We start from the raw sequence: 19,450 nt of genomic DNA, 5'->3' as shown, positions 1-19,450 counted from the left end.
TTTCCCCTTTGATACTGTGATTGTTGAGAAAAGATGATACTCCCTGGCAGGTTTTATTGAGTCAAAATCCTGAAAGTGTGGCTAGTTCAGTACTGACAAACTCTGGTGTTGGAATTAGGGTGCTTCCAGGAGTCCCGTTTATAACCCTCACTCATCACCCTAATGTGCCACTGCCTTCCATTCAACTCCCATCGTTTCTCAGGTAGTGAGTCTGTGCCTGGACCCATCCTGGGAACTGATGGAGGAATTGTGACAAATGATCCGGGGTCAGTGCCTGATCTAAAATGCAGAAGGCAGGTGGGATGGACAGCAAAATAAGGACAAGACACTCCCTGGGTCTTATCTGACAAAGAATTGTCTCTTTTGGCTCATCTTGGAAGACAGAGAAGGTGTTGCCTGTGGGCAAGCACCTTCCTGAGCATATGGACCTGGTCCGTATCATCCCTCTGTCTCTGTTTCCAGGCCCTGAGGGTTGTCTCCTTTCCCCTTCTCCTGTGGTCCTGGCTTCTCCTCACACCTTCCACTCTGGCTGTGGCCTCTTTCTGGTTGATTCCCACAAACCTTCCTTTGGGTTTCTTTTTTCTCTGAGCCTTTGCTCTCTGCTCTCTTAGAGACAGCTGCCCCCCTGCCCTGACTTTGCCACCTCCTACTGAGTTTATTCATCATTACATGGAAGGATGCTGATGGTATGTAGATGCTGGTGTTGGCCTGCATTCTACTGGCCTGTGACCCTGGAGATATCACTGTCCCTCGTGGTGTTTTCTCCCCTCTCCACTGACCACCTCCCCCAAAACTAGGATGAACGGTGTGTGTGTGGGTGTATGGTTCAGTGGTGATGCCACTGGGGGCAGTTTCTTTCTGGGGTCAGGGAAGAGCGGTAACCATGGGAAGGGAGATGAATTTCAGCCCTCCGACCATTATGTAAATATGGAATGTTTCTCCCTCACACTCACCTCCTGATTTTATTCAGTTCACAGCACCTCTTCCAGCAGCTGCAGTCTCGCCTGATCAGAGCTTTGGAAACCGTCGTACTGGTGCTTGTTAGGTAGGGGACAATGCCAGTCTCTGTGTTTGGGGGGAGGAGGGCACAGAGCGTGAGGGATCCATCTAGGACACTCCATGAGTGACCTTGGGCAGGTCGGGGAAACTTACGTTTTAATACTGGATAACTCAGACACAACAGTGTCCAATCATGACCCCTTCCCAGGTGTGTCAGGGTGAATGTGCACATTGCAGGGAGCTGCTCACCGACTCCTGCGTGTGTGTGTCACCATGATTCGTCTCACTTTGCTCACACCTCAAAGGTCGCTATTCCAGGGAGTTTATTGGGCAAGATGACTCGTTGGGGAATTGTGGTAGGGAAAAGGAGAGCGTGGTGGCAAACAGATATAAATATTTACACCATAATGCGTTTTCCCAGGGAGAGTGGGGGTGAAGAAAGAAGGTATACTCTTCAGAGGTCAGCGGAGAAGGTGGGATATGCAATTATTCCTTGAAATACTTCAGCATAGACATTTCCTTTCTGAAAAGTCAAGGAGCTTATTCTTGTGTGATTCTTTTTGAAGATGTAGTTGGGCAAGCAGGGGCCGAGTGAGGAGAACTGCCTCACTGAAAGGAAGTCTGTGGGAGTGTTAGAAGGGGTGAAACCCTGAGATCAGCCGTCTGCCTCCTCTTGGGGTTCCCAGGCTGGCCAGCCCATGCACACACATTCCTTAGGTCAGGGCTTCCTTTCACTTCTCCAGCCCCTGCAGGGAAGAACAGATTTGGACTTCTCCAGAAGTGGTTAGACTTGCCGTCCTGCTTCCATGTGAGAAGTCAGGGTCTGTAGTGGAAACTCAGCTCTCGGGTGATTCTAATAGATGAGCATAGTCACACTGAGCTGGACTCCAGGGAAGAGAAAGAAACGGGCAGAGGGGTGCTGTGCTCTGGACCCGGAGAGCACACTGGATATCAGGCGCCCATCTTTCCCAGCCAGAACCCCATTTCCCACCAGGATGCAAAACTCATCTTTCCCTCCTTTTTACCTGTCGAGGCCTAGGCTCAAGTTGATGGACCGCAGACATCCACAGATTTTAATGTTACACAAGCAGTTTCTGCAATGCTTTCCCGGGGCTGTTTGTTCAGTGAGGGGCTGCCGATGTTCTCCAAGGGCAGGGGCTCAGCCCAGGAAATGTCCTAGGAGACTGGCTCCCTTGTGACATTCAATTCCATGCTAGCTGTCTCACCATCAGACCTGTTCCTCTTCGACATGAGTCGATTCATTAGTATCTTGGAGATGAGATTCATTCTGAGGGAGGACCTGTGTGGCTTTTTAATTTTTTAAAATGGCTAATTAACCGATGGGTCAGGAAGCTATTAGGATGCTATAGATGCAGTTGGTGAAGTCAGAGCTGCCATGGGTCTTCCTGCTCCTCCATGGGGATGGAGGAATTCGGGGGTGGGGGCAGGGGAGTGCTCAGCGTTGTGGGAAGAAAAGCCTGAGCAAATGTTTTCAGGAAGAAGGAAAAGTATTAGGAGGTGACTCCTACAGTTATCAAAAGGGTCCTTCATCATTGGGTTCCTCTGCTTATTTCTAGAAGAATCAAGGGAGTACTTTGTTCCACCTTTTCTCCCTCCAGAAATTAATTACAAACCCGAGCTCTGTTTCTTCCTCACAGACCACATAACTGCAGGACCACATTGCTGGATGACTTAGTGGGCTCTCTCCCTAGGTTCCTGGGCAATGAATTGTCAAATCACCCCAAACACTCCATTTTTTGAAGCACTGTGGGCTCATTATAATGAATTGAATCTAATCAGAGAGTCAACTTGGTTTTTGCTTCAACTATAGCAGTTCAATTGGAAGGAAAGGAAGAAAAAGCATCTCGCCTTGGACTGAAGGTCTCTCAGTTTTGCATGTTTTCCATTTTCTTTGAGTAAAAGAACCCAAAAAATGCATGTAGGGAAAGCAGTTAAATTGTGGAAGAATTTAAGAAGGCTTATGGAGGCGGAGTTCAGGTAAGGACACCAGGAAACAGAAAGAGCGAAAATGGTAAAAGGAGGAAGGTAATCAGGTGAGAAGCGGATAGTGTTGCCCAGACCCTATGCCTGGTTTCCTCCTGCTGCCTGCAGCCACGTGCACCTGCGTTCATTCAACAGGTGTGCCCTGCTCACGTGCTGTGGGCAAGATACCTTTCAAACTAGAAAGCGGATGTTGCCCTGGACACATGAGGCTCTCAAGGTTCATTCTTGAGTTAGCAGGCCGGCTATGCAAATACTTTTCAAAAATTCCTGGAATTGGCAGTTCTCCCTGGTATGTTACTTGCTGTCCTCGTGTCCTCTCCCACCCCATCCCAAGCCCAGAAGGCATGCACATTGGTCCCTCTTTGCCCCCCTCAGGCTCAGAGCGCTTATACTGGGAGGAATCTGCTGCTAAGATACCAAGAGTTTACCCACAGTTCGAGGCTGCCAAGGCACAGGTAGAGAAAAAAATCCAATTCATTGTTTTCAATCTGTTTTAATGAGAGGTCAGATTGACTGTGCAGTCGATTCAAATCAATTGTGCAGGAAGCAGTGGTTAAGGCAGCTGAAAAAGTGAACTGATTGAAAGAGGTTAATTCACTAGCCCTAGTCAGACTTGCTTATGGATCTGGAAAAGAAGGGAACTACACCAAAAGAAGCTTCATTCTTCCAGTGTCACTGCCTGATTTCTCCAGGGCCTGGCAGGATTGCCTTTATATCTTAACTTTCTGGCTCCCTTTCCGTACTCAGTGAGAATCCTCACCACTTGTTGGAACGAGCACCGGCTACTGGCTATTGCATGTCTCCACACTCCTTCCCCTGCCCTGCTCCCCCCATTCTGAGTCCTGCACAATCTATTTTAGAAATTATGGTGAATTCAAGTGCATTCTGTCATACAATTTTTGACACACACACACACACGGTGCCAAAAAATGTATACACATTTTAAGAAAGGAAAACTGTATTAAAATTGTAATGCTCAATATATACCAATAACAGAAGATGAACAGAAGTCGCGTTTGACTTTTGCAATGACAAGAGGTGCTCAAAGTGGTTACCATCAGCGTACTTTTAATATATTTTTTCCTTTCTTAAAATGTGTATACATTGTTTTGGATATATATATATATATACACACACACACACATATATATATATACGTATACACACATAGATTAGAAGCACAAAATTACTGTGTATAACATGTCTAAGACTAGTGATGGGGAAGATGGCTCTGTTGGACCATGTTAGGGTTAAATTCATTTTCGAAATACATTCTATAATTTTTTCCTGTTTTTATTTATTTATTTTTTTTTTTGGGGGGGGGATTCCAACCTATTATTTTTCCCGGAGTCACATTTATGACCTCGTATTTCTAGCCTCTTCTTTTGCAGATACTGCAGACAGGGAAGAGGGGTTGGTGGGAGGGTTGACCAGTGAACCCTCAGAGGGTCCCAGTCCCTTGGCCTTAAGTAGGCTTATTTCAACCCGCTTCAGGACAGATTCCTAACCCTGTCTATTATTATTATTATTAATTATTATTATTATTCCTCTTCTCCTTTTCCTCCTTCTTTGTTAGATGTAAAAGCAGAATGTTCTGAAAAGGCAGAGCAGCACTCTCTATTACTTTGTCATCCATTACAGATGCAGGCAAGTCATTTAACCTAACTCCCTAATTTTATAAGTAAGACAAATGACGTCCAGGGAAGCTGGCTCGCAAAGCCAAGGTTGCCCTGCTAGAGGGTGAGTGAACATGAACTAGGTGCCTGGGTCCCAGCCAACAGTCTTCCCACAGTACTGCTCAGCCCCGTCTTGCCCAATGAAAATTCTTCTGCTTTACTTTACACACGTGTTTCTTAGTCATCACCAAATAACTTTCAGATTAGAGATGTGAGTGACAGCTTTCTTCTTTCTCTTTCTTCCCTACATTTTTTCCAGCCTTTCCTCGCTCAGCTTTTCCACCCACTATAACGATTTCCATTCATTTACCCTGATCCTTTTGCAGTTTCTCCACATACCTTTTCTTTTTTTTTAAAGAAGGGCACAGCTCACAGTGGCCCATGCGGGGATCGAACCGGCAACCTTGGTGTTATCAGCACCACGCTCTAAGCAACTGAGCCACCCCTCTCCACATACCTTTTTAAAAGGGCAATAACCTGATCTAAGCATCATCCTTTAATAAGATTTGATAATGCATTGAAGAAGGAAGATACAGCACAAGCCAAAGAGTTGTGAACCAGAGCAACGGGCCGCTGACTAAAACCGTGGGCAGAAATCTTAATTAAAAATGGGCTGTGAATGCTTTCTGTCTTTCCCAGAGATGGGCGGGAATGCTGAGACCTACCTGTTCACTGAGTTTCAGCTTTGCTGGAAACCAGACGCCTCTGGGCATCCTGTGGGCCTATGTTTGGGTGATTTCAGGCTTGTCCTCCAGGATGGCTCCTGCGTATCTAAGACGGCTCTGGGAGCCACAGAATACAGTCACTGGTACCAGTCCCACCGTTTCTCAGCTCTGGGCCAGGACAGCACAGGGCCAAGGTGAATACAAGGTGAGGAGCGCAGAGAAGCTTCAGGTCTGCAGTGTGCCGGATTCTTCCTTTGAAAGAACCAGGACATACATATCCTAATGTGTTGTCCTTCTAAGTAGTCACTGTGGGAGGCCGCACACTGATGCTTCCCTGGAAAGTGTTGTCACAGTTCTTCTCTTGGAAGTGCTTTCAGAGCCCATGGCATGTCATTGTAACCTTCCATAACGGGAGCATATTTTTATCCTCTTAGGGTAGAGTCGATTCTCATAAGCAGTGATAAGTCATGGGGCTGAGGCCGATGAATGAAATGGGTGATCAGCCAGAAAAAAAAGTGCCTCCAGTAATGAGACCTGCTCTCCTCGGAGCTGGGTCAGCCGTCTCCAAAGGCAGGTGCCCAGAAGAAGCGATCTGGTTGGTAATGCATGGCAGCCCTGAAGACCAGGCCGGCGCTCCGTGACAACCACATCGAGGGGCTCACTCCTCATGGGGAGGGGATAATTACTGGCCTTAAGAAAATCAGCTTCATGCTATATCAGTGTATCAGGGCAGATAGCACAGGAGTTGGGAGAGGGGAGAAGAAAGGAGTCAAATATGCAAAAAATAACTGCCCAGAAAGGGTGTGTGGGGGTGGGGCGCGGGGTGGGGGGAAGAATGCCCCACATTTCTGTGTGAGGTAGTAGGCCGAGCTCAATTTAGATTCCTAATTTGATTCTAAGGGTAAAGGGACCCAATTTCTTTGGGATGCATGTGCCTAGACTTGGGGTCAGAGCCAGGTGTTCTGCACTGCCCTCCCTCCTGTCCGCCCGAATGCCCTTGCCTCTGTAATTTGGCATTCAGATGAGGTCACCGCTTGGTCCAGACAGCCAGCTGAAGCAGAAATGTTGGCAAGCACAGGAAGATGGGCTTCCAGGGGGCATTGCTGGTAGATTCCAAATGCGCACTGACTGTGCCTCCCTGAGTCCCCCCAAAAGTACATTCATTTGATGAGATTGATTGAGCAGGGTGGGGCAAGCTGAGTTTAAGGGCAGGTGACATGGGGCCACCAGATGCAGCAGTTGTTGTCAGTTCTCGTTCCTCTTTGCTGCTGGAGAAGCAACAGCCTGTGCTGCTCTGGGTGGGATGAGGTTCCTTCCTCTCAGTCAGGAGTTCACGCGTGATAAGGGACTGGGCATTGGCTCTGCTCCCATTGTGTGGGCTGGGACAGAGGTCTGGCCCTGGTCACCCCCTAAAGGGCACCCTTGGGCACTCTGGGAGGAGTCAGTCGTGCTCTGTGGTGGGGGAGCCCATTCGCCTCTGCTCAAGTGTCATGAAGTGGGGAACTCTGTCTCCCTGGAGCTTACACAACCTCATCACCCTGTAACCCCAGAAAGCCAGTATTGAGGAGGACCTGAGATCGTAGGTGAGGACTCAAGTCACACGGATGAAGCAGGGAGGGTGATAGGGAAACACTCATGAGAGCTCCTGTTCCCCGGGGCTTGCTCCGTACTGGCACCTGCTAAGACGTGTTGTTTCACTGCATCCTTCAGTCGCCCTCTGCGTCTTGGTGCCCATTTAACAGACTAAGGACTCAAAGAGGCTTAGTAACTGGCCCAAGATCACACAGCTAGTACATTGCTGTCTCCATCTCCTTTGGAGGCCAACAGGGTAGCTGGCTCTCACCTTCCTGTGTAAATGGTCAGTGATACTCAGATTACTTGACAAAGCAAAGACCTACCTGCCAATGTCCTGGGACATGTCACAGCAAAGGATGGGGTGATAAGTGACCCACTGCTCGGGGTACTACAGAAATGGGCTGGTGGCTCCCACTTACATTCCATGCAGGCAGGGCATGCAATGTAAGGAGCCCAGGGTGGGTGGTAAAGGCCTCTTTTTCAAGAATGGATTATATTGGTTGATGATAGTGAAGGCGATACAAAGAAAATGTAAAAAACAAAAACAAAATGCAACAGCCTGATTTTAATTGAGAAAGCAAAACACAAAACAAAACAAAAAAGCAAAACAAAAACCCCCCACAAAGCCTTTTACGGTATTAAAGGAACCTCATGGCAATTCCGCATGAGTCCTCGCTCCTGAGAGTAACATGGGAGCTAGAGAAAAGGAGCGATCTGGAGGTGAGAGGATGGACCTCGAGCCGTTCCCAGTTTAATTACTGAGATGTACAGCTCACAAACAGCTCCATCTATCACGCTTCCCCTCCTTGCCTCGTTTACAACATCTAGCACTTTGCACACAAGACACAGAATTTTGGCCGGCTCACTTCTGCTTCCCTGCTCTACTTCTGTTCTTTTCCTGTCTCGATTCTCTTTGCCCTGCTTTCTAATTCCTTGCCCTTCCTGTTTCTTGTGCCCTCAAGCCCTCTGTCCTGAATGATGCGTGAAAAGGAAAGAGTCCTGGGAAAGCCTCCGGAGCCCTGGGCTTTACTCTCAAGCTCCTGTTATTATGGTCAGTGGTCTAGGTTATGACCATGGTGACGGTCAGTAGGGGGGCTCACCCTCCCTCATTTTCAGTGCCAGGGCAGGGGTCCTTGACCAGGGCACTCATCTGATTGAGCTGGATGTGGGAACGATTTCCCTGGTCCACCCCAGGAACGTGGCATTTCTCAGTCCCTACCCTGACTCAGTCCCGCTCCTGGTGAAAGGGCAGGAGACTCCTTGATCCTCCTTGCAGAAAGCCACCGTCCCCATCTCAGGCCCCATGGAGGCTGAGTTCCCACCAGGCTCTGGGTGGCTACAACCTTGGCCCTGTGCCCTGCATTCGGGAGAAGAGTCACTTTCTGCAGGCTTCGCAAACACTCTCATTAGTCCTTGCTTTTTTGGCATTTGGTCCCATGTACTGTTCCCATTAGCTCCGGCATTAAAGTCTCATTACTTAGGACATCTGTCCTTTGGACATATTCGTGGTTCCCTTAGCCAAATGTCCTCTTCTGGGACGTATGATTTCCACTGAGACAGTCACTTCTTCCCTCTTCAGTCTTGCTGCCCCAGTGAGGAGGGATCTGAACCCTGAGAGGGATTGTGGGGGCAGGAGGAGTGTGTTCATTTTAAGTGGCATCTGAGAGTGTTCCAGAGCCTTCTGAGGTCCTGGGAATGCAGACTCTTGCTGTTACCCCTAGGGCTCGAGCAGGGAGGCGGCTGAACCCCATAATAGCAAAAGTGTTATTGCCAGGAGAGCTTTTCTTCCGTGGTCCTAGGATCAGCCTCATCCCATCAGTAGGGAACGCTGATGACAGAGCAGCTGTGCCGAGGGCAGCGGGGTCATGTTAACCCACCTCCCTGAAATGACGGGCTGGAGGCCCAGAACAAACGCTCCAGCCCTGCGGAAGAATCTGGATTCCAGCCTCACCATTGGACTGGCCCTCTCTGACTTTTCACTGCATCCTAAGAAATTTGCCTGAGCTTTCCCAGGAATGCTATCCAATGGGTTCGGAGGGCTCTTTATACTCTGGGAAATCACAGCTTTCCAGTTCTCAGATCCTCAGCAGCCAGCTTCTTACCCCACTGCCAGCACCTCCTCCCCAGCCCTCAAATATTTGTGAAGAGAATCGGGTTTTTTAGTAGAGGATCTGTCACTTGCTCTCTCTCTCTCTCTCTCTCTCTCTCTCTCTCTCTCTCAACTCACATCTTTAAAATGTTCCTTCTTGTTCCTTTCAGTGTCTTTGTCCACTATTGCTTCTTTCTCCATCTGTCCTCCTTTCGAACTCTCTTCATTTCTGTTGAACTGTGTTCCTTTCCTCTCTCCCTCCAGTTCTCCTTCTTGAACTTGTCCTGCTGTAACTGCATCAGTTCAGACTCTGCAGATTCAAAATTTCTGTACATTGGACCTGGGAGAAGTTGTTTTTCTTTTCCCTATCTGATAAAAAAGCTGTGATGAACAGATTAATAGCTCACACACGACTGCAAAGATTGTGCAGGGTACATAAATCATGCAGAAGGACAGACTGTTTTCAAGCAGGCTCTTTTGTAGACATTTGGCATGCTAATTACAAATCATTCTTATCTAGTCAATAAAGTAGCTCTCCAAAGATCAGGGATATTTTTGTTTATTTTGTTTGCTGTTTGTTTGTTTGCCTAGTTTGTAATCCTGCAATGGCTTGGGAAGCAGTGAAAATGCATTTCCTTTAAAGTGTTTTGTAATTTCCATGTCTGTTTCATTCATTGGGATTAGCCTGCCCCCATTTCTGCTGAATTGGTAACTGTAGGCTGCTTTGAATTCCCTTTTTAATTCTTCTGGGGGTTTCTGCTAATTTTCCCTCTTCTTGTTTCCTTTCTTTTCTATCTCTCTGACTTTTTAGAATCCAGAAACTCACTCTTTTGGCCTTGAGAATTCTGTTACAGATTATGCCACAGCCCCAGAATGAGGGCTGGCCTCATTCTCTTCTGCCATAGGGTGACCAGCTGGGCGCTAGAGGTTAGGGACCTGGGGGCAGACTTAGCACGACTTGCCCTGTCTCTGGGAATCAGAGGCCAGTGGACTCTGTGTTTGCTCCCTCTGTTCTTTCTCAATTGACCATGCTGCCTGAGAAACCTGCTTCTACATTACTGTCCCCAGCACTCCTGTTTGAATTAAGGAGACAGGATTGCAGCTACAGGATGTACTTACAGTTCCTGGGCCCTTCATAGAAAGAACTTTGACCTCTCACTTCGCCTGCTTAGGTGGCTGTTGAGGGACACCTAGCAAAGCCCCCTTTTTCACTTTTAAAGGTTGTCATCCATCTTTCTTTACCTTAGAGCATTTTCTGGGAGCTGATATAGGAGGCAGGCTAATTCCATCTTCTGTCATTTTCTGCCCCCATGACCTTGGGCAAGTCCCGTTGCCTTGCTCTGGTCTGTTAGCCTGGTTGTGGGACGAGGGCTATCAAGTTGTGGAGGTGTGTTCTCTCGCTCCATCTCAGCACACCCAGGAGGTTCAGGAAAACAGAGCCTACATCTGTACTTTCAAATGCAACAGCTCTAGAGTATGGGAGAAAAATGCATTTTCCTTGCACACTTCATACCACTGCTATCTGTGAATGGCCTCGTGTGAATGCTTGCTTTTAGCATCCTAGATTTAGACTTTTTGATTGAAAAGTACACCTGAAACCTATGGAACTTTACTAACAACTGTCACCTCAATAAACTTTAATTAAAAAAAAAAAGAAAAGAAAGGTACTTATGAAGTATTTTAGTGCCTCTCCCTTTAGGTGCCAGATTGCCATTGCATTTAGAGCTGGGGCTCCCCTACACCTCGAGATGGTCCATTCTATTCTTAAGATACAATTCTAGTTAGTTCTCATGGGCGGGGGGTGGGGGAGACGTTGATTTCTCTGGCATGAGGTCTGTCCGAGAAATGGAGCAACCCAGAGGAATGTATCCATTTTTCTGTAGGACAACAAGACGTCTCTTTGAATTGCAGCCAAGGCCCCCTTCAATCTTCCTTTCTCTGGATAAATATCCCTAGTTATAAGTCTGTTTCTCGTGAGACATGGTTTTAAATCTCTGTGCCTGTGCAAATATTGTCTGTATAGAAAAGGGATTATAATTCTATAGTGAAACCACAAGTGACGTCAAGAGCAACATGTGGGTCTCAGTCATTCAAATACAATTTAAACACTTAAAGATAAACAATTTAAACATAAAAATTCTTTGGGGAAATTGGTTGGTGTCCAGCCGTCAGCACCAATCCATCTCCTCCACCATGATGTCGCGAGGACACGGGTATTTGCCTGTTTGGTTCCTCTCTGTATTGTAGTGACTAGAGAAGTGCCTGCCTGGCACAACGTAGATTCTCCGTAAACATGATTGAATGAATGAGTGAGTTAATTAAAGTAGAGAGGATTTGGGGTGCTCTTTTTTTATGTACCCCCACCCTTGCAGTGGTCTCACTGATATGAAGATACTTGAGCTTGGTAATGACAATAGTGTTTTCAGTTTTGTTTTTTTTAAAGAAGGAAGGAAGGTAGGATGGAAAAGAAAGGGAAGAAAGAAAAGAAAGCAAAATGGAGGTAGGAAGAATGAAGAAAAAAAAAATAACTGAATTTTTGGCAGAAAATGTAGCCGTGACCAGTTTAATCCATTTCCCCTTGTATGTCCCAATAGAATCCTGGTTTGGTTTGCTCCTGCTGTAAATCCCTTTGCTTTTCACTGGGACTTTATCTCGAAGCATCCTCGCCCGTATTGGAAGTGCAATTTGTGATGGCCGTGCAGAAAGGAACACTCTCTTTGCAGTTGGCTCACAAAGGCCAAGTTCAGGGTTCAGCGAAAAACTGGTGTATGACCAGATGCATTCCTGTCCTGAGGCCTGAGTAGAAAGTATGGGATGTGGGTGGTCCCCTCCAGGATGACCCAGGGACACAGCCATGCCATGTGGTTCACTCTCTCTGCCGAGAGTTTTGCCATCTGGCGTTATTGAGTCATTCCTCCAAGAATCCCCTCTTCCACCTATACTTTTGGTGTGGTCCCATAGGCTGAGCCTCTGTGGACACTGGGAGGTCATGCTTGGATGCATTTATTAGTTAAATGTTTATATAGTGCATACTAGGTGCCAGGTTCTGTTCTAAGTGCTCTACAGATATTAAGTCGTTTAATCTCCATAATAACCCTAAGAGGTAGACATTCTTTTTGGCCTTATCTTTTCAATGAGGAAACAGAGCCACAGGACACTTAAGTAACTAGCTGGTGATCACCAATACTGTACACTAAGTGGCAGGCATTCCGACCCAGGCCCTCTGGCTCCAGCATCCCTAGGTCTAACCACCAGGCTACACCACCTTCATGTTGTCTCACCTGTGGATTTAGGTCTGTGCCCATAGCCAATCAAGAAGATGACACCAACGGTCACAATAACAGCCGCAGCTGCTGCATTTATTCATGCATCTCTTACCTGTGATCGAACAAATCTCGAAGGCATTTTTGTTTTTCCAGTTCCAAGTGGTAGCTTGCCCTTGACATATCCAAATCTTTGATTCATCCTCAGACAAACAATCCTAATAATTTCCGAAAAGTCTGGGCTCGGTGTCGATGCTACTAAATTTCCCAGGCCTGGGTCAATTTTCGAATGATTCATGAGGCAAGGAATGGAGTGTGTGGAGATGCTGCTCTGGGATGAGTGGGGCCCCATGGGATGCACATTGACTCTCTGCCGAGCCCATGGCTGGTCCTGGAGTGGCAGCCCCAGCACAGGTACCTATCGGGATGGAGCACCTTGGCCTGCTTGCAGGAAAAACAAAGCAGGCAGGCGGGACCTTCCCTCGCCGAGTTCGGCGATGTTTATTGGCTGTGATGAATTCTAGTTGTGCCGGGGACAGCTCAGACCTGCAGAACGGCTCAGTGCAGATGCATAAACATTGTTACCACAACAAAGGAGATCTCCACATCCATTCGGAGCCTCTCTGGATGAGGAGAGCCGTCTTGTACACACACAAAGCCGGCAGCTGTGTTTTTCAAGTGGACTGCAAGAGAACCAGGAATAAGGAGAACTAAATTAAGCCATTCGCCTTGGTCTATGTTTATTAAAAATATATTCACTTCCCTTGTCTGGAGTGTATATTTCAGAGAATAAAAGGACCCTGACTGCCCAGAAGAGGAGGATGAGGATGAGCTGAAAAAGGACGCTAGCTGTTCCCAGGCTGTCCCTGTCAAGTTAAAGCTCAGTTAACTGGGACTGAAATAACCAGAATAGTGTATTTAACTGGAGTAGAATGTCTACACTCTACTTTTAGGAGAAATCCAAAAGAAGTGGCTATCAGAGATTTACTTAGGAAAAGGAAAAACCTTCCATGGTTTGTCCTGCAGTTTTTATATGAATAGCTCCATTTCCTAGACTACCTGCATTTTACTTAGTTTTCACTGTGAAGAGAACTAAAAATTAGACTGGTGGCCCTCTCATAGAAGAACCTTGCATTTAAAAAAAATTATATTCAGTGTACTCTACTTAAGTAGGCAGGTATGCTTTTACAAAATTCTTCAAAACCAAGAGTACTTTCAGTCCTTAGGAATAAGAGCATTAACGAGAATAGCTTATTAATGGATTATTCATTTATTTGGCTTTCTATCATACCTATCCAACAGCAAAAATTTCTTCCTGCTCCTCCTGAAAAAGAGAACGGGCGTGATGAAGGGTCTAAACTAACCAGCTTGCCTTGCTCTCTGCACAAGAAAACTGATTGAACACTAGCTGAACTTATTTTCTCCCTTCCATGGCATTTAAATGACTGCAAAATCCAGAGACACTACAGAGACAGGAGGCTGGTTTCCATTTGTCCCTCTTTAGTGAGCGGTGACATTCATGGGACCCACGTGAAAAACATTAGTTGAGGTGAAAAAGACTTAGCAGATGAACTAGGGCTCCCAGGTTTGCCACTTAATTTGGAGGTGGGGGTATCTAAGTTTTACCATCTGTTCAGTGAGTGAAGATTGTGACAAAAAATTCCAAGTTTTCTTTTTTATTTGGCACTCGTTTGCCATGTTTGTTTTCAAGCTTGGAAACTCCATGAAGCCTAGAGACTCCTGGAAAGAGGGCAGGAGCTTGGTATAGCAGGACTCTGGCTCCTCGGTTGGGTCTCATGCAGAGCAAGGGTCTAGCGAATTATATTGGTGTTCTACTCAGAATTGCATTTGGCCAGAAGGTCTCATGGTAAAGCAATGTAAAAACTTTCAGAGCTGTTGATTACACTCTAAGGTGGATAGAACTGGGCAGTTGAGGGGCACCTGAGTTCTGCCTGGGTATATTTTTATACTAAAGATTGATCACTCTAAAATATTGTGTTCAGAGACCATTGCTGGGACATAGTATGTGAAAAACAAATATGATTAAGTGATGGAGAGTTGGAATGGTGGAGGGGTGGGTGGGTGGGTGGATGGATGGACATATGAATGGATGGAGTGTTAGATGTATGTATGTATGGATGGACAGATGGATGGGTGAATGGAATGTTGTATGTATGTATGTATGTATGTATGTATGTATGTGTGTATGTTGTACAGGTGAATGGATGGACAGTTGAATGGATGGAGTGATGGATGGGTGGATGGATGGAGTGTTAGATGTGTGTATTACGTATGTATGTATGTACAGATGAATGCGTGGAGTGTTAGATGTATATATGGATTGATCAATGGATGGATGGATGGATGGATGGATGGATGGATGGATGGATGGATGGATGGTGTGTCAGATGTGTGTATGTATGTATGTATGGACAAATGGCTGAATGGATAATCCAGTGATATAAAGTCAACTTCTGTAGTTTACTACATGTTTGAAATCTATATTTACCACTTACTAGTTGTGTAACTTTGGGCAAAATATCTAATCTCTCAAAATCTCAGTTTTCTCATCTGTAAAATGTGGCAACTGATAGCACCTGTTATATGAGGTTGTTTTGAGGATTATGTAATATACACATAAGAATTTAGCCCAGTTTCTGACACATAGTAATTGCTTAATAAGTGATAGCCTTTAATTTCCTAAGCAGGCAAGTCTATGAAGCAAAATTATGAACAAGGTGTTCTGTTTTTTTTATTGTTTAGGGAAATCTTTTGCTATTTTAAGAAAGATTTCATGTCTTGAATGCAGGTGGCCGCACATCAAAATGTTGACTGGGCTTGGTCCCTGGTGTTGAGATAACACTTAGGGAAATTCAAACATACTTTCATTTCCTTGGGACCACTGACAATATTAACCAAGGTTTTAAGCAAATAAATAATTGGTGTTGACCTGAATCACTCATTTACTAATTGTTTCTCCATGCCCAATATTAAGTGGCATTTGCTAAATTAGCAGCCCCAGATGGAGAGCGCAGGAAGACGTGTTCAGGCTGCAGATTCAAAGGAAAATGAGACGTACTCATGTGTAAGAGCCAGACCCTCAGACTCAAGTCACAAGCTCTGGGTTCGAATTCAGTCCTTCTTGTTCTAGTCCTAGGATTAGTCTGAGCCTCAGTTTCTTGTTAAAAGATGGGGTAATAGTAGCTACGAAGGTCACAGGGTTAGGGCGGACATCACACTGGATAAGGCACGTGAGCACATTTAGAAACTGTTTAAGTGCTATCCAAATGTAAGATGGTATCTCAGTTAGGCAGATGGTTAGTATCCAAACGAATACTGAAGAAAAACTCTCAAGTTTCCTGGCCTGAGTGACGGAATGACTATTCTCCCTGCTTAGATGTGCTGCCCAGTTAATTTACTCTCCCCTGCCTGCCACCTTGTACAAAAGCCAAGAAATTCACATGCCGAAGGGAGCGCGAAGGAGGGCGGTTATCCAGATAATTCAGGCAAAAAGCATTCTTTTGTTTGATATATGCAGATATGACAGCAGAAGTGGCACTGGGGGGAGGGGGAGAGTGGAATGAGTGACAATGAGCACAATTTTTCAAGTTCTTAAAATAGACACGTGTAGCATGGAAGGGCCGGTGCGGCATCACGTGGCCGGGAACCTGTCCTCCTCACTTGCCCACCTCCATCTCTCTCCCTCTGATTCTCTTTCTCTCTGAATGTCTCTTGCCTTCTGGGTCACTTTCTTTCTCTGAATTTCTCTGACTGTTTCTCATTTTCTCTCCGTCTCCTTTTACCTACTTGCCTCTGTCCCCCTTCGCTGTCTATTTCCTCGTCTGTCTCTTTCTTTCTCTCCCTCATCTTTGAATTTCTCCCTCTGCCTCTCTCTGCCTCTGAGTCTCTGACTCACTCACTGTCTTTCCATCTGTTTGGCTCCGTTTCTGTCCTTCTCTCTCCACCTGTTTCCTTTCCCGCTCTATCTCTACCTCTGTCCTTGTGTCTCTCTGTTTGCCATTGTCTGTCTGTCTACCCTTCTCCTTGGAAGTCTGTGTCCCTCTCTCCGAACTGGAAGCTGCCACCTGCTGTTTTACAGAATTCACTTCCCCGTTCCTCAGTGGCCAATTTTCTTTCCTGCGGTTAGAAAGTAGCTCAGGCCTTAACCCATTTCCTCCGGCGTATCCAAATTAATTAGGTGAGACTGGGATCGTACATTTCAGAATTAGAAGAATATTTATCAAGCACCCTGGAGAGAAGGGGATGGAAGGTGGAGAGGAATGGGAGCAAGGAGGGAGGTCACTGAGCTGAGGAGCTGAGGGAGGGGGAGGGGGAGTTGGGGAAAGGGGGAAGTAGCTGGCAGAGGGGTTCACTCCTAAGGACATGGTGTCTGGGAATTAGGGCCACCTTCCTAGTTGCCAGAAGGCACTGGAGAAGGATGGATCTTGGACAGTGGTGGTCACGAATCAGGGAACCCCACAGGGGAAGGGTGACCACCACCCTGGCTACCATGCTTCTCATTGGGACCGCACAGGGCAGGGTCCCTACTGTACCCAGGTAGCCTATCACTCCAGGTATACCTTCCTTAGCACGTCCCTCCTCTTGGGTTGTGCTGCCCTGCTCAGCCCAGCCAACTGGGCATTGTATCCTGGAGAAGAGGACACAGTGCCAATTATTACCTTCAGGTGGAGACAGCCTTGCTACAACCCAGTTAAAATTAATTCTCCAGCAGCAACCCACATCCAAGCATGCCAGTTATCCATCCAGCCTGATGGTCTTTCCCCCTCAGTCATCAGAGCCTGAATCCTGCAGGGCTTCTCAGGAGATGGCACCAAAAGTCTCCCCATCCTGGGAGAGGTGAACTCAGTTTGAAAATCTCTGCTGCATCCTCCTTGGCCAATGAGCCCCCGAGTGAATCTGAAATTGCCATTTACACTGTGATTGTGGACAAGAGTGATGCTGGGCTGAAAGCTTGTGAAGGCTGGGACAGGGACCTTCTTTCCTTTCTCTGTTTATGTAACAAAGCTGGGCAGTGTGCCAAGACCTTGAGGATACGCTGATGGCCCAAACAGGTAAGGTTCCCTCCTTCGGGAGGTTCATGTGTCTCAGAACCTAACCCAAGTGTCCAATCTTGGTATGGGTTCCCAGTAGATACCTGTGGAATAGATTGCATTGAGCCATAATCAAAGACCCACTTCATCTGGTGCTGTAGATCAATCAGGGTTTCTCAACCATGCCACTATTGGCATTTGGGCCCATATAATCCTTTGTTGTGGGGGCTGTTCTTTGAATTATAGGAGTTTAGCAGTACCCCTGGCCTCCACCCACCAGATGCCAGTGGCACTTCCCTCTCTCTCCAGTTGTGAGTGCCAACAATGCCTTCAGATATTGCCAAATGTCCCCTGGGGGACAAAATCACTATGGGAAATGACTGATGTAGATTCAGACTTCGCCTACTGAAAGCAGTGGACTTAACCACAAGAATCCATACTCCTTCATGGGCACCAGACAGGTCGGCATCTTTGTAAGAACTTGGGAGGCAAGAAAAAGAAAGGACAATAATATAAACCTTTTCTTTTGTAATAGCAGCTTTATTGAGATGTAATTTACTTACAGCATAAAATTTATCCTTAAATCTTCAAGTGTACACCAGTGATTTTTGTACATTTACAGAGTTGTCCAACTATCATTGCTATCTAATTTTAGAACATTTTCACCTTCCCCAAAAGAAACCAATGCATATTAGTAATAACTCCCCATTTTCTCCTTCCCCAGCCCTTTGTAACCACAAATCTACTTTCTATCTCTAGATCTGCCTAATCTGGACACTTTGTATAGATAGAATCAGTCATGCAACATGGGGTCTTTTGTAACTGGCTTCTTCACTTAGCATGATGTTTTCAAGGTTCATTCATGTTGTACTATGTATCAGCTCTTTGTTGCATTTTTAAGACTGAATAATAATAATCCATTGTGTGACTACACCACATTTTGTTTATCTATTCATCAGTTGATGGACATGGATTGTTTCCATCTTTTGGCTATTATTAATCATGCTGCTATAAACTTTCACAGACAACTTTTGTGTGGACACGTTTTCATTTCTCTTGGGTATATACCTAGGAGTAGAATTGCTGGGCCATATGGTAACTCTGTGTTTAACATTTTGAGGAACTGCCATACTGTTTCCCAAAGGGCCTGCACCGTTTTACATTCCCACCAGCAGTGTATGAAGGCTCTGATTTTGTTACATCCTTGCCAACATTTGGTATTATGTGTCTTTTTTGGTTATAGCCGTCCTAGTGAGTGTGAAGGGGTATGTCATTGTGGTTTTCATTTGCATTTTTCTGATGACTAATGGTATTGAGCTACTTTTCATGCATAGCTTCTTTGGAAAAATGTCTATTTATATCCTTTGTCCATTTTTAAATTGGGTTGCTTGTTTTTATTGTTGAATTGTAAGAGATCTTTATATAGTCTGGATATAAGTCTCTTATCAGAACTATGATAATACTTAAAAATATGCAAATGCCTTTCCCCATTCTATGGGTGGTTTCTTTCTTTCATTTTCTTGATGGTATCCTCTGATACAGAAAAGTTCTTAGTTTTGATGACGTCCAGTTTATTTCTTTCTTTTGTTGCTTATATTTTTGGTGTCGTATCTAAGAATCTATTGCTAAATCCATGGCACAAAGATTTACTTTTATATTTTCTAAGAGTTTATAATTTTAGGTCTAATCTTTAGGTCTATGATCATTTTGAGTTAATTTTTATATGGTATGAATTAAGGGTCCAACTTCATTCTTTTGCACGTAGATATCCAGTTGTTCCAGCATCATTTGTTGAAGACACTGTTCCTTCCCCATTGAATGCTCTTGGCATCCTTGAAAGTCAATAGACCATAGATCTATTTATTTCTGGGCTCTCAGTTCTATTCCATTGGTTTATATTTCCATTTTAACTTGTAGCTCACTATTTTCTTACCCTGTAAACATGGTAGGAAAGTGTCTTTGATAAACAGTGGGATGGAGGAATTAGGCAACTTGCATGCATGTGTGGTTAAAAAAATAAAATACTTATCACATTTTGAAGTTAGAAGGGATCTTAGGGGGTCGTGTTAGTATAAACCCTTGCTTTGCTAACGGGGGGGGGGCGGGGAGGGCAGAGATTAAAGTTTAA

General features: G+C 45.6%; 1 protein-coding gene across 4 annotated transcripts in view; it reads left to right on the top strand.

Annotated features, from left to right (window-relative positions):
• SHISA6 (shisa family member 6) overlaps positions 1-19,450 on the top strand; it is a 305,553-nt gene that overhangs the window by 2,980 nt on the left and 283,123 nt on the right. The gene's annotated exons all lie outside the window — the stretch shown is intronic.

Source organism: Rhinolophus sinicus, chromosome 12 (assembly GCF_057876585.1).
Source record: "Rhinolophus sinicus isolate RSI-liver-muscle chromosome 12, RSI-T2T, whole genome shotgun sequence".
In the NCBI taxonomy this organism is placed as follows: Eukaryota; Metazoa; Chordata; class Mammalia; order Chiroptera; family Rhinolophidae; genus Rhinolophus; species Rhinolophus sinicus.
The sequence above is the reverse complement of the archived record's forward strand: the minus strand, read 5'-3'. Positions and strand labels throughout refer to the sequence as shown.